The 14,975-nt window shown below is 39.3% G+C and overlaps 1 protein-coding gene across 5 annotated transcripts in view; it reads right to left on the reverse strand.

Annotated features, from left to right (window-relative positions):
- Positions 1-12,471: 12,471 nt before the first annotated feature.
- Positions 12,472-14,975, reverse strand: part of LOC144930964 (uncharacterized) — a 323,387-nt gene continuing 320,883 nt past the window's right edge. For all 5 annotated transcript variants that reach the window (XR_013636475.1, XR_013636474.1, XR_013636477.1 and 2 more), the window contains one exon: positions 12,472-14,682. The gene's annotated coding sequence lies outside the window, so the exon portion shown is untranslated. The remainder of the gene's footprint in view (positions 14,683-14,975) is intronic.

The raw sequence follows: 14,975 nt of genomic DNA on the forward strand, positions 1-14,975 counted from the left end.
GCTGTCTTATGAAAGGGGGCTGCAGATTACATCAAAGCACATTTTAGCAAACGTTATAGACATTTACAAATTATGGGCCCATAATTAGAGTGACAGATACAATATATGAATCATCCAGTCAGGTTGCAAGTTACAAAAACTAAACATCTCATTTAACTCCAGTATGAATATTTAAATTCAGTTTCCATTCAAAACCGTTTTTGTATTCAGTAAAACTGGAATATAGTGAGGTTGCTTCAGTTGCTACTTTAAAAAAAGTGTAAGTAAACTGAATATGGTTTTAGATTTCTTTGCCAAATGGCCAAATATATCCTTTAATGGGATAACTCAAAGTCACAGTGCAGAGCTGGTATTCAGCAATATGCCAGTCTTCAACCGGGGCTTCTTAGATGAATCTGTAATTTTTTTTTATGTGAAAAGAATTCCTCGCACATGAAATACATCCCAATATATGTTACAGTTGCCCCAGTCCTGCATTGCTTGGATTCCCAGAACTGCAGAGGAAAATCAATAGGCATTTGGGGTGCAAAAGAAAGGTAGGAGCAGATTCATAATATGGATTATTTCAGCACTGGAAACTTTATGAGTGATTTGTCAGGTTGGAGGGGTGCAACTTTTCCAAACCTAACATTTACTGGGTAAAATCCTGTCCCCATTGAAGTCAATGGCAAAACTCACATTGACTTTAATGGGGCCAGGATTTCACCCATCATCTTTATGTCTAAGAGCGTTATCGTGTCCTTCTGTAAGTATGTATGCAGCAGGGTATTCATTTACACTGAAAACTACTCATGAAATCATCACCGTGCTACATGACACATCTTGCAATCAAAGCCATACTAAAAATCCCTCCATTACACAGAGCAATGCACACAGGCTGAAAAAGTTGCACAACTGTCAGAAAAGGGCCAAAACCGTCAGAAACAGCCACCATACCTCATGTGACGAGGAAGGCTGCATGCCCACACATTACAAAACATGGTTGAAAAAAGCCCTTAAAACAGGTAAAACAGCTGAGTTTAATTAAGCACAATTGTGACCTGGGGCCTCAGTGACACAAAGCAGATATCTGCCCAGGCATACATAAGTCTTCAGCTGAGTTTTGCCAAACTTCCAAATTCACAAATGCAGCTGCTGGGGCTATTTTGGGACTGCACTCCCTGTTAACCCAAATGTAATCCAGACTGTCAGCACTTTCATCCCACAGCAGCACTCTCTCTTTTGCTGCCTCTAGTGATGTTCTGAGATACACCCAATGGACATATTTGCAATCGGCAGCATCCGGTATGTGCATTGCCCTTGCATTGCATGTCAGTTGATGCACTGCACTATGCTGCATTTGCTCTGGGTTTTTTCATGTTATTCTTACAATTTTTCAAGGGTATCATACACCCAAAACGAACTCCTACCACACTGCCACAAACACCATTCTGTTTTCATTGCATAAAAAAATTGCTGTATGCGGCTTTAAGTCGTTGAATTTAGAATGACAACAGCCACTTGTGTCGACCGTCCTTCAGTGTAGGTCTTGGACAATCTTCCTCATTCCCCTGCAGATAGCTCCATTTATCCAATGGCAACTCCATATCAAAATGGTAGATAACGCTCTGCTAACTTGCCTTAGTGCCAGACCTTTTCATTATTTAATGGCACTTTTGAAAGTGCCCTCATCTTGTCTTCTGACCGACAGTCAGTTCAAGGAAGTTGTGTTCTTGCACTGGACCGCTGTACAGGAACGTGTATGTGGATTCTCATGATTTAACTTCGCTTTTTGACGTGCCCTTCATTGATCGCCTGTGATTGCTGGGGTAATCAATGAAGTCTTGCTATACTGTGGCTGTGAAGTCCCCTGCTGGCCTATACATGTGTACTATATAGTCTGGCGCACCACAGCAGCTGCTCCCACAGGGAACCTTCATCTGGAAGAGCTATCCCATTATATTAGCAGCCATGAATGACAGAGACAATTAAGGAGAAGGTACATTATTTTTTTCTAATTTTTCCTCTTTTTCTTTTTGTCAGTGCAACTCTGTTCTGGGTGCTTCAGTTGCAGAGCTTGCTGTGGGAATATTTGGCCAGTCCAATAAATTCATGCAAAATTTTGCATATGGGGCAGCTTAAAAAAAAAAACCCATCCAGGGATTCCATCCCTAAGGTTTTGTTTGTTTGTTTGTTCTGCATCCAAATTTTAGAAAATGCCTAGGAAAAGTTTCTGTCAGGCTGGATGGGATGTGTGCATGATGCGGATTCATCCCACCCCCCCACCCCCAGGAAGAATTCCTGGGGAGCTCAGATTAGGGTAACAACATTGTTGTTTCTTCAGGGGTTATGGCATGCACTCCCCCCAACACCTGGCCAGCTCTGAGAGCCCCGGAGTCTAAGATTATGCCCCCCCACTACATTCCAGGTATCTGGTACCTGCCAGGGAGGAAGGGGAAATTCAAAGGACATTTGCTTCACACCCCAAAAGGGGAATGTCCCAGCACCTGCACAAGATTGCAAGGGAGGGAAGGTTCTTTTACACACACACACACAGAGTCATGTCCACAGTGTGCCGTTTCTAGAGACACACTTCTATAATTGTATATCGTATGTAGGAAGTGAAAGTCATTGTATCACACAACTTATCCTTTATCAAGATTATGGGAATCCTGAATAAGACACAAAAAAGAACAAGAAAAGGTTTGGCGTAGTATCCCAACATTTGTGAAATGAAATTGATTTCCATTCAAATCAGGTCTTTTACTCTTCTTGAAAATGTCAAGGTGTCTGCCTCGGCCATTACCAGACTGTGATTTATAGTTGAGACAAAGTGATAATACTCAGGTGACTGTCTGGAGTTGTACTGCAGTGTCTGGAAAGGCTACAGCTGACAGCCACCTCTTTTCTTAACCAACTTGCATTGCTTATCTAAAATCACAGTCGTTCCCCCCAACCCTTGATAAGAAAACGATAAAATGCAGGTCTAAAGATTTACTTAGACTGAGGAAAATAAACGAGAATTGGGAAGGGAATAGATTACAGATCTGCAGAGGAATACATTAAAAACACTTTATGACAAACTGTATCTCCCCTGTTTGGAAGAATGTACTTAAAACATGATCCTGAGCAGCTAGTTCACATTGCAGAAATCGTTTTAACTCACCTGTATAAAGACAATGTATTTCTGTAATTCACATGAAGAACAAGTATGGGAAATATTGAATGTCAAGATAAATTTCCAAACATTCATAGTTCTAGTCCCACTTTTATTCCATTTGGAATTAAGAATAAGATATTTTGCCAACCATACCATTCAGAGAGAATATCAAATACTGTCATTGGCACAACCTAGGTGATAAGGTTGCACCTAACATGATTTGCACTTTATACATATGATTAGAAAGAGTTAGAAATATTGTATGGCCAAATAGTTAAGGCATGGCTTCATTGCAGTGCTGTAGTCGTGGCATAACCCCCCTCCCACCCCCACAAGGGTATAAAAAAACCCACTGTGTAGTCACAGCCTAAAAAAACCCACCTCCACGAGGGGAATAGCTCCCAGCGCTGGGGCACTGTCTACACTGGCACGTTACAGCACTGAAACTTGTGCTCAGGGGGGTGTTTTTTCACACCCCTGAGCAAGAAAGTTGCAGCGCTGTAAAGTGCCAGAGTAGACAAGCCCTTAGATACGCAGTCGTTTCTCCCATTGACTTTAATGGGAGTTTTGCTTCAGTCGGGATGACCGGATTTACTCTACAGAGCCATGGGCCAGATTTATAAAGGTATTTAGGTGCCTAAAGATGCGTATCAGTGCCTCGTGAGATTTACAGAGTGCCCAAATAGATTAGGTGCACAACTCTTATTAACTTCAATGGGTGTTAGGCACCTACGCTGTTTAGGCACTTCTGTAAATCTGGCCCCTTACCCTTTCAGCTACAAGTGCAGAGGGGCCCTAGTAACTTGTGGTCAGAGTGGATAACCAACTCAACCTGAGCTCCTAGTGCAATGGAGTGGTCAGGAGACCAGATGTGATCTATGAATGTATAAGGAGGGGAATACAGAGTAGAAATAGACAGGCATTATTGCCACTGCATATAGCATTAGTGAGATCGTTACTGATATGCTGTGTCTAGTTCTGGCGCCCACATGTGTAAAGGATGTTGGCAAATTAGAACAGGTTCAAAAACCAGCTACAAGACTGATCCAAGGTCTAGAAAAACCAGATTTTCAGTGAAAGTCTACAGAAGTTCAATCTATTTAATTCATCCAAGAGGCAGGTAAGAGATGACTTGATCAGAGTCTACAGGTACCTATATGGGGAAGCTGGACAAATTCAGACTAGAAATAAGGTGCAAATTTTTAACAGTAAAGGTAATTAATCATTGGAACAATTTAGGAAGGGTAATGAGGGATTATCCATCACTTGAAGTCTTTATAATCAAGATTGGTTGTCTACTAAATATATGCTCTAGCCCAATCAGAAGTTATGGGCTTGATGCAGAAGTTTATATGGTTCATGTTATGCAAGAGGTGACATGGCTTTAAAAATAGCTGAATCTATAAAGCAGAAGCATTCTAGTTCTGCTGTGTGGGGGAGAATGCCAGCCTCAGAAGCAGGTGGGGCATAGCTTATATGGCACCAAGTCTCCTAGCATAACTTAATGCAGCTGGTGTTTGGGAGCTGGCTGGGCATGGAAGCAAAGGCATAGATATCACGACTATGCTGTCCTTGTGGGTCAGCTGTGTAAGAGCAGTAGAGGCTACTGCAATCATTAGGGTTTGCTGTCACTTCATGGTATGGGCTAGATGCTGGGGGCAGGATTTTGGCCTTTATGAGAATAAGCAGGAAACACAATTTTTTGTATATATCTCTGTATATAGAACTGTGGGAAGTGTACAGAACAGGTTTATCTAGACAATTACTGAACCTAGCAACTCTTTCTTGAAGAGCAATTTATTGACAATACTTTTCTTACTGGAAGTCTCAGAAAACCATTGGGAGCATTTTAAATGATCCATCTAAAAACTCATAAATGTGGGTGCAGAAACTAAGTTGGAAGGTCTTGATGTGGAATACAAGACTCAGGGCACTGGGACAGAGAACCTATCACCGATTTAAATGTGAGCCAAGTCAGCAGTGACAGAAAGTTACTACAATCTGGCAGCTAGTGATGGATGTGAAATAAATTGTAGTGGTCAATGCAGCTGCTTGTGGACAGACAACCACATTACAAAAATACACCACCAGAACTGGCTTAGGGTGGATATTAAAGACTGTGTGGTCTGGAAGACTGAACATCCCACTCACATCTATAGAAGTGGTGGTCCCTGAAGAATGGGCTTAGGCCCTGGTCTACACTACAGACATGTTGATATAACTACATCACTCAGGGGTGTGGAAAATCCACATCTGATTGATGTAGTTATACTGACCTAACCCCTGGAGTAGACAGCGCTATGTGGACGGGAGGGCTTCTCCATTAACATAGCTACTGCCTCTTGGGGAGGGGGAGTAGCTGACAGGACAAGCTCTCCTGTTGGCACAGGTAGTGTCTTCACTAAGCGCTGACACAGCTGAGCCACTGCAGCACTGGAAGCGTAGGCAAACCCTGCAGCACATTGACAGTGGTGTTGGGAAAATTGCACTGCAGCTGCTCATGCTGAGTCCCTTCTGGGCCCAATCTTGCAATTCCTGAAGCACTGGGTACATTACCAATGTGTATGAAAATGTCTGTCCAAGCAAACCATGACCTTGATCTGAGTATTCATTATTGGTGTTACAGTAGCGCCTAGAGGTTCAAACCAAGATGAGGGCCCCATTGTACTAGCAATTGTGAACACACCTAGAAAGAGACAATCCCTGTCCTGAAGAGCTTACAGTCTAACTCGACAAGACAAAGGGTTGGAGAAAAGAAGAATAACTATACCCATTTGGATGGGGGAACAGAGACAGAGAGATCGTATGCAACTTGCTCCAAGCACACAGGAAGCCTGTGGCACAGCTAGGAATTGAACCCAGATCTCCTGAGTCATAGTCCACTGTCTTAATTACAAGATCATCCTTCCACTGAGTAAACAACAAACCATGGCATAGGAAAAAAAAGATACTCATGAATAGTAGGAGAGGATCAATATTCGGTGGAGAGAATTCTGAGGCATGGGTTGATGTTCATTCCCCGTGCATTGGGTTGATTTTCTCCAATCTTCAGACACTTATCTGACTTTTATAGCAAATGCATGTGCCCTGTTACTTGTAAACATTTTTACAGCGTTTTGAATTTTAGCCATTAAACTTGATGATTGTGATTTTCCCCAAGCATTTCTTAAGAAATGATCACTAAATGCTAGAAGGGCAGTCTGCAGCCTACAGCATCCATAAACAAATAAAAGCACTCACTCCACCAACCCTCCCCCCCCCCCCCGCCCACCACCACCACCAGCCCTCAGCTAACTGTAACATTCAGGCAAAATTTCATTCCGTGGCGTCAGTCAGGGCAGGTTACCAAAAGGCCCCCTTTTTTAAGGGAAATCCCTTATAGACACCTGTGACCGGCTGACTTCTAACAAGTCAATATAGCAGCCCTTTAGCCTGTATTTCAGAAAAAAACTGTACACAGGTGTGACACATACAAAATTATGGGAGATGCTATAATTTAAAAATAGTTTTGCCCCGTGTTTTTCCACACAGCTCCCCTAGATTTACTTAAAACAGAACTGGTCAACCTAAGCTGCCAAATGGGCAGCTGTGTTATATGTATATACACACAGACTATAGACACATTACATCCCTACAGTTTGATGAGCCCTCCTGTTGGAAATATAAGTGGAAGGGCAATTACTTCTAGTCGGGGGCGGGGGGAGGGGGAAGAGGCAGTGCTACAGTGTTAGCCACAAAATGGCTGCAAGCAGCCATTTTCCATTCCAGGCATGCCAAGTTTTGATGCACTAAACGTCCCCGCTTCCTTTGCCACACAGACCAAGACAGACAGACTCTGTGCATTGTGTGAGCAAGTATAAGACAACTCAGCACAAGCATTAGGCACTGACTAGCCTGTCTGATCACCTGAAGTGCTGTGCAAATAGTCTGCTTCCAGGGAACATCCAAGAAGCAGGCCTGCATACCCGCTACAGGATTAGCTTGTCTGTGGATAAACAAAGGCCTTCAAGTTTCCAGGGCTGTCAATCCAACACTTTTAATGAGCAGTAAATTTGGTTTAAAATAAAAGAATACTGCTAAAGCTGAACATTCATTCAAGCCAAGGTTATCTAGTGTAGTGAGTGCCCTTGAAGGTGGCACAACAGCAGGTCATTTCTGTCTCCCAAATCACAGTTTCTGAGGCTTATGTTCTACATATTATCCCCTTTTTTAATAGCCAATGACCAGGGCTACCACACCATAGCATGGAGGAAAACTAATGATAAGGGGAGCTTAGCTGCTTTATTTTTAACCCTTAGGAAGCCACACAATCAGGCAGCTAACAAGCTGGTATGAAACCACAAAGAACTGGCTAGTTACTAAAGACGTTTGGAGGAAATGGCGAGGCTGTAGTATGCTTTGGTTTGCCACAGAGAAGAAGACCAGGACATTGCTTTGGAATGAGTCCTGTCAGCCCCATCTTCCTGATGATGGGGGACACTCACTGATAACTGGCACAACATTCCTGACACAGCCTATTTCTAGTTCCTGACCCATTTCCTCAGGCTGCAAAATTAGCGGGGGGCCAGCTTATCTGGGACCTCACATCCAGAAAGTGAAAGAAGAGGCATAGAGCCAAAGCAACGGTAATAATGGGAGGCAGGGGTTAATTTAAACCTACAGTAGGGGATAGAATGCATTTTGTGGTGCTTCACGTTGATGGTTATAAAAAGGAATTTATTCTGCTGGAGAATACCACAATGGAGGAGGAGATTGCTTCTCTTAGGGAAGGGAGAAAGGCCAGCAGCTGAAGAAAAGTGCACAGCCTTCAGTTTAGATGTGCAGTGTAATGCACTGAGAATGGGGCTTATAAGAGTTAACATTGTGCTTCCATTTCATGACATCTGTTATCAGAAAACAGTGACCAACTCTTCCCATTCTTTATTTAGGAATGCCATTTTTTTCAGCATCCATTATGAATGTACTCAGAAAATAAAAGTACAGAAAAATTGGAAACCGTAGAGGACAACATGCTCAGATTTATCTCGGGACACAAAGAGATTTCTTTCACATCAGAAGTGTGATACTGTACCCTACCCTGGCAAAGGGATGTACTGTGATCCAAAAGTAACTTTTGGATTCCTTGATAACTGCTGCACTGATATTAAAATTATCACTTAAATTAGAAAAACAGACTCTCTCTTATTCATAGGAGAGATTCTGTTCATCTAATGTACCATACTGGTGATGTTTTGGGTAAAGGGATACATTAAAAAGAAAGGCATTTTGTTAGGAAGTATTGAAGTTGCAACTTAATTCCTGAACCAATCTGTTAAAGGAAATAACTACCTTAGCTAAAGTACATTTTCCTTTTATGCCCGCTTAATTTCTACTTTAAACTTTCCACTCATTGTACTCTAAGCTCTACCAGTGAATTTAAATGGGGATTCACTATATGTTTAGTGCATTCAAGAATTCTTTGTTACAGTTCCCACCCTGCTGCATTATGTGAGCTCTGCCACGGAAGTCCAGCAGTCGGTTTGTTTTCTGCTATTAAAAAAAGAAACTACTTTTTTCCACTTCTTTGAAGAAGTTGAAAGGGCTACATGTTAGAGGGGGAGGTGGTGGGGAACAGATTGTGGTGTAATCCCCAAACGCAAATTGCTGTCTAGATTAGAAACCTCCCTGAAGAAAATTTATAAATGCTAAGACTGTGCTTTTTGTGTGAGGAACACTAGAGCAATAACTTAGCCACATACTGGGTTTTGCCTACTGCTTAGGGAGCCTACTAGGTGAAAGGAATTTAATGAAGGGGGGAAAAATCTTCCAGTTGGGTCCTTGTGCTGATGCCATCCAATCCTTTCAGTACCCAGTGATTTACCAGTAGAACTATTTTGATATGTTGTGCATCACTGAAGTATTCAAATATAATTCCGAGGGAATCTATTAAAGTAAAAGCCACCAAATGGGATTTACCCATTGTCAGTATTTTTAGAGAGTCCAGGAAAAGCTTATTTAAAAGGGCGGGACATTTTACATTGTTTTCGCTTCACACCTCATCATTCGCAAGGAAAAACTATTCAGCAGAACTGTTAATTTGTTTTGCTACTTAAAAATAAATAAATGAGAAGCAAATGATTACCTCAAAGAATGACAGCCCTGTTACAATCAGTAATGGGCAGAAGTAAAACCCCAAATCTGCTTTTTTCCCCACAGGATACTTGTATTGTTCTAACCATCATTATTGTATCTACTTTATCACACAATTACAAACTAATCCTTAATTCCGAAACAAGCAGGAACAAAAATACAGATGCCAATGCTGAAAGCCTAGGAGAGAAACTTCAGTGCATAATCAACCAGATGATTTTTAAATCCCATTTATATCAGGTTAAAAATTCTTATACACATAGAATAGTTTTGTCACTGTTGATTTAAGGCATCTTATGTTCACTTAATCTCAATGCCTCCATATTCCACCTGTTACCAGGCCACTGTATGTAAAAAGTTGCTTTACATACAACTCAATATTACTAGATGAATGTATTTCATCTGATAAGGATGAATCCAGTGTTATGGAGGGCTAGAAAGATGCAGTATTTAATGAAAACTGAAGATGCCTCATTGTAAGTAACAAATGATGAAAGATATTACCAAGGGGATGTCTCCTGCAGATGCCTCGTTTAGACAAAGGGACTTTAAATGAACCTACAACCAAAATTAAGGTAGTCCCAATATTTATCTGGTGCTTGAGTAATACAATTTAGTTGACAATTGTTTATGGGATCCTACCTTTTGAATGTAAATTTGCTTTTTTCTAACAATGTTTGTCATGTCAAAAGGTTTTATATATAACAGTGAATTTGGAAAGTTGGTCTCTTTTCTGGGTTGCATAGGGAAATAGTTGAATTTCAGTGCTAAATTAAGTACTCAGTCAGGAACAGAGTATAGTCATCATATGGACAAATCAAAATGATGGCTACATTTACTGCCTACAGATATTTTTGTTGCACTGCATATTAAAGTGGTGAAAAAAGCTGTGAGTTAGCGAACCATTGCGGTGCCGATTTTCATTACCCATGTAAATGGATAACATCTTCTGTCAAACTTCATTGATATATTTCATTAGATGAATAGGAATATGCCCTGAAATGTAATAATTGTAGATGCTTGTGATATGGTTTAAGGTAGACTATCCTTTCCTCCAATTCCAACAGTTATTAACTTGGACTGCAATTCCCCAGACTCATGTAGCATTCTTCTAGACAATATTAATGGATCCTAATGTTTATAAGGTTTGGAAAGGAATCCTGACCAGTAGGTTTAACACTATATATACAAAGGTGTTAAGGACTTTCAGGTTAATGTATGGTACTGATCAAATCACACGTGGCATGAGCCATAAACACATTTTATTTTGGTATAACGTTGAAAAGTGCTGTCTATGTTGAAACAGAAATTCTGGAAAATGTGTGTCCCCCTATGAAGATTAAAAGTTAAAATATATGATTATCATGATAATAACCCAATTGTACATGGCAGACAAAAGAAAAGCTAATATTTCCCTTGCTTTTTGACTGATGTTTTTGTTGGGCTCCAGCTAAACAGCACTTTAAGTTGACAGTAAATTAGCAAACAACATGAAGGAAAAGGGGAGGAAGGAGGAAAATCATGCAGGGGTTAAGTTGTTTATGTAAAACAGTGATTTTCCTTTTTAAAATTAAAATGTACAAATAAGCTGGTGTCAGGGGCTAGGTGATCCTTCATTTCCACCGCATTGAGCAGGCTCACATCAGCAGCAGACAGCCGTTAATATATGCGTCTGGCTCAGTCTGGTCTACCAACTAGGAATTCATCGAATTGTTAATATAACTCCTTTTTTGTATGCATCACACATCATTTTCTCTCTCTCTCTCTCCGTTGCTAGAGGGTTTTTTTTTTTAAGCTGTAGCATGAGCTGATTACCCAAAATCACATATTATATAGCATTTAGAAAATATTATCCTGCAACAGAAAAGGTAACAGACACATGAATGAATACACATTATATCTTTATCTATATCTATGTGTATATGTGTGTGTATACATTTTTGATATATAAATCATAAGAACAAAAGATCTGTTTGCAGCCAAACAGCTAATAAAGCGAAGTAATACATGGTGCCAAAGTATAAATAAGACTGCATTCTATAGGCTGTCTGTGGGCTTGATCATGCCGTCTGGACATGGGCAAAAAGTCTCCCTGACCTCAATGGAAGTTTTGCCCGAGTAAAAGACTGGGCTATATATTTTTATGAAGGCTTTAACATGTGCCACAGTTCTTAGTTTGGCATTGTTTGAACAGGAAAAAAGGCTTAGTGTGCTCCAACTTTTTCCCCCTTTTCCAAGGGCCAGTGGTGAATAGGGCGGGTATACAATACCCACTATACTATCAGAGTTCAAGCAATTGCTGAAAGCCAATATTCTGCCCCCTTCATTGGATTCATGTTTTTGGTGTAACACTAAATAAGCCACACATGGTTATTTTCTGGATTCATTTGATCACCACTGTCATTTACAGAAAATATTTGGAATCTTAGTGTTATTAGTTCATGACTGAGACAGGTGAAAAATGCATCATCTAATGTCTTTTTTTTACACTTAAGGATACTTGTAAAACGAATCACAGACATGGACAAATTAGATATGAACTAATCACATTGAAGAAAATTGTGCTTATACATAAATGCACTCCAGATCTCTAATGTATACATATGCATGCACTATTTATCTGATAAATGAAGCATAATCAGGATTTGTACCTTGGAAAATGTTATGCATATTTTAAATAACATAGTTATTATATATCAGCATGTCTATACCACACACAATATATTTAGATCTCACTATATAGTTTATCAGGGCAGAATACATGTTCACCTGATCAACACCTTTAATATTGTTTTTAAAACAAGTCACAGAATCTATTATGTATAATAAAGTCAATTGCTACCAAAGTGCCTCATCAGTGCATCGCCCTGGTTTGATATTTTAGTTTTGCGTACACAGATTTAGATCTACTCTTCTCAGATTGCATAAATAGAAACCATCATAGGTCAATACACCTTTCTTTAAAAGAATTAGTAGTACATCTAGAATGGATCAAGTGTTTCCAAGTAACTCTTGAGTATTCTGAGCATGCTAGATTGATGGCTTTATGAAGAAAACAATTTCATTGTTATTAGAAACTACTGTCATCTTTGGGATAGGTAAGACTTTTTATTTTAAGTAAAGCTTTAATTGTAGTTTTAGTGACTTGATTGAAAACTATACAGAGTGTGGTTCGTTTTGAAAGAAAATAGGACAACAAAACCTTGAATTATTCTGATGTTTAATAATAATTTATTTTAACAATAGCGTTACAATGAAACACAATTCCTCCCACATATGTGGAAAAAATAAACTGCAGCCAAAATATCAGTTTCAAAATGACCAAATTGTTTAGATGCTTGCCCTAAATAAAGCATTTGTTTCAATCAGTGAAATGTGACATTAGTACACTAATAACAGGGTGCTGTACCATCTTGGGTTAGATACAAGAAATTGAAAAAAAAGTTAATCAGGACCAAACTACTTATAAAATATTAAGAAATACAGTCAAATTCTCTGTGTTCTGGTTCAGCACTTTAGGAGTGACAGACATTACAAATTAGCTGTGTCCTGGCAGATCTCATGTTGAAGTCATTGAAGTATTCAGCATATGGGGACAACACAACAGTTAGTCTGTTTTTATAAGTGAAAAGTAAAAGTGAGGGAAGAGACTAAAGTTTGAGCTTAATTCCCGGTGTCCTGTCTTCTCTGCTGAGATACAGTATGTACAAGAAAAGTATGTAGTTCTGTGGGCAAAGTGACTTCAACACAGCATTATGAATTTGACACCAGCTTTCTCTTTTCTTTCAGAGTAAGGGGTTAATACACCAAATGAGAGAATCTTTATTGTATTATTATATAGGCTAAGAGAAATAGTAACAACTACAAAGGAATCTCTGCACTGCCTTACAGGAAAAGAGAAGCAACAATTTTCTTGCACGCTCACATTATTACCCCAAAGGCAACAGGATGAATCCATTTGCTAGGCCTCACAGATCAATATATAATCTGTAAGTTTCAAAAAGTTCATTAAATATTATAGCAATACATTTGGAAATGTGTTTTGTTTTGATTATCCACCAGAAGGATCCATAATAGCAAAATTATGGTTGAAAACAGTGCATTTATCCTTCAGTATCTGATTTTTTATGTAGATATGTCATTCATTTACATTTTAATTCTAAATGTTACACGTTATCCACTACAATACAGGTTTCCAAACATACAAATTATGTAGAATCTTGATATTGTACAATACATAGCAACAATTTTTTTTTGTAGCATAAAACTAGTGCTTAACATCTGAAATAAATATTTTCCCCCAGATAAGAAAATCTCCTTTGGTTCTGTTAATATTGCAGATAAACAATCAATAAAGTCCAAAGCTGCTGGTTCCCCTCCGCCTAGGTCCCAAGAGCCTGACTTGTGATTGTTGCTAAAAAACCTCACAAGTTAGGGTCTCAGGGACTAGGAAAAGTCCGATATGATCCAGTAGAATTCGTCTTCAAATAATCTGAATCACTTAGTCGTCAAGATTACATTCAGTAAAACTTTTGTTGCTGTTGTATAAAAAACCCCACCTTTTCAAGTAGGGATTGGGAAAGATCAAATAAGTAGGCAATATAGACACATACATTCAAAACAATAATATCAGCTGATTGATCAAGACACTTCTTAGAACAGATTCCACAACTTTGGAAAAAAGGAGCACAAATAAAATGTTTACTATTCTGACTCCTGAGTAGCCATAGTATAATCCATCAGAAGGATAAGTCTATAAGTGGGTTAAAGTCTGCTTGCAGCAGATTTGTACAGTAAATGTTTTATTCTATTTCCTCTAATGCCTTAAAGAAGGATTAAATGCTTGTTAATGGGCTTCTAATTGAAATATTTCCCCATTATACCTCTACAGTAAGGTGGGCCCTAGGATATACAGCACTTTAAACCCATCCTCAGTGCAAGGATAAGTTTCGGGCATCTATTTACTTTTTGCCTCTTCCCCATATTCAACATTTAATCCCACTACAGGCTGATAGTAACAGCTTCTTCTTTTCCAAACTCAAAACTACCTTTCACTCCTTAAACTGTAGAAATTATTGACATGCAAAGATTGTCATTATTTGAGTCAAGTCACTTGAACCACCTACAACTTTTAAACATTGTTGATAGAGTAAGAAAACTGATATTTCCCAAATCATTTTGTTCTGAAGCTGAAAACTTTGAATGGCACGACCGCAATCCTGAATTAGATTCACATTCATTCTCCTCCAATCTTTAGCCTTGCTTGCGGGACGGAAAATAACATTTCTACTTTAGGGATGGATCCACGATGTTTTTTCAGAACCCAGAGCAAAAGAATCAGTGGCCATAAAGGTCCTGGCCACTGAAGTAGAATCTGGTATAGAAAATTCAGTGCTCTTCAGGAAGCGGTTCAGCTTTAAAGGGAAAAAGAGAAGGGGGGGGGGGAAGAATTAGAATATATGCTAGTAGAACAGGTGAATCATCCATTTACAAGTAAGCTGTACAGAAAGCTATGCTGAAGAAAATATTTGCTAATTGCCTTACTACCCCCTTGCCCTCCCTCACTCTTCTCTCCAAATATTATCTCAGATTTTAATACATCTTGGATTACTTTAAATATTTTGGTCAGTTATATAATGCAACATTATATAGGAGTTTTTCTTTGTCATTTGGTATGCACTATTCAAATCAGTTATGCCTTAGACAC

This window comes from Lepidochelys kempii, chromosome 1 (assembly GCF_965140285.1).
Source record: "Lepidochelys kempii isolate rLepKem1 chromosome 1, rLepKem1.hap1, whole genome shotgun sequence".
Lineage (NCBI taxonomy): Eukaryota > Metazoa > Chordata > Testudines > Cheloniidae > Lepidochelys > Lepidochelys kempii.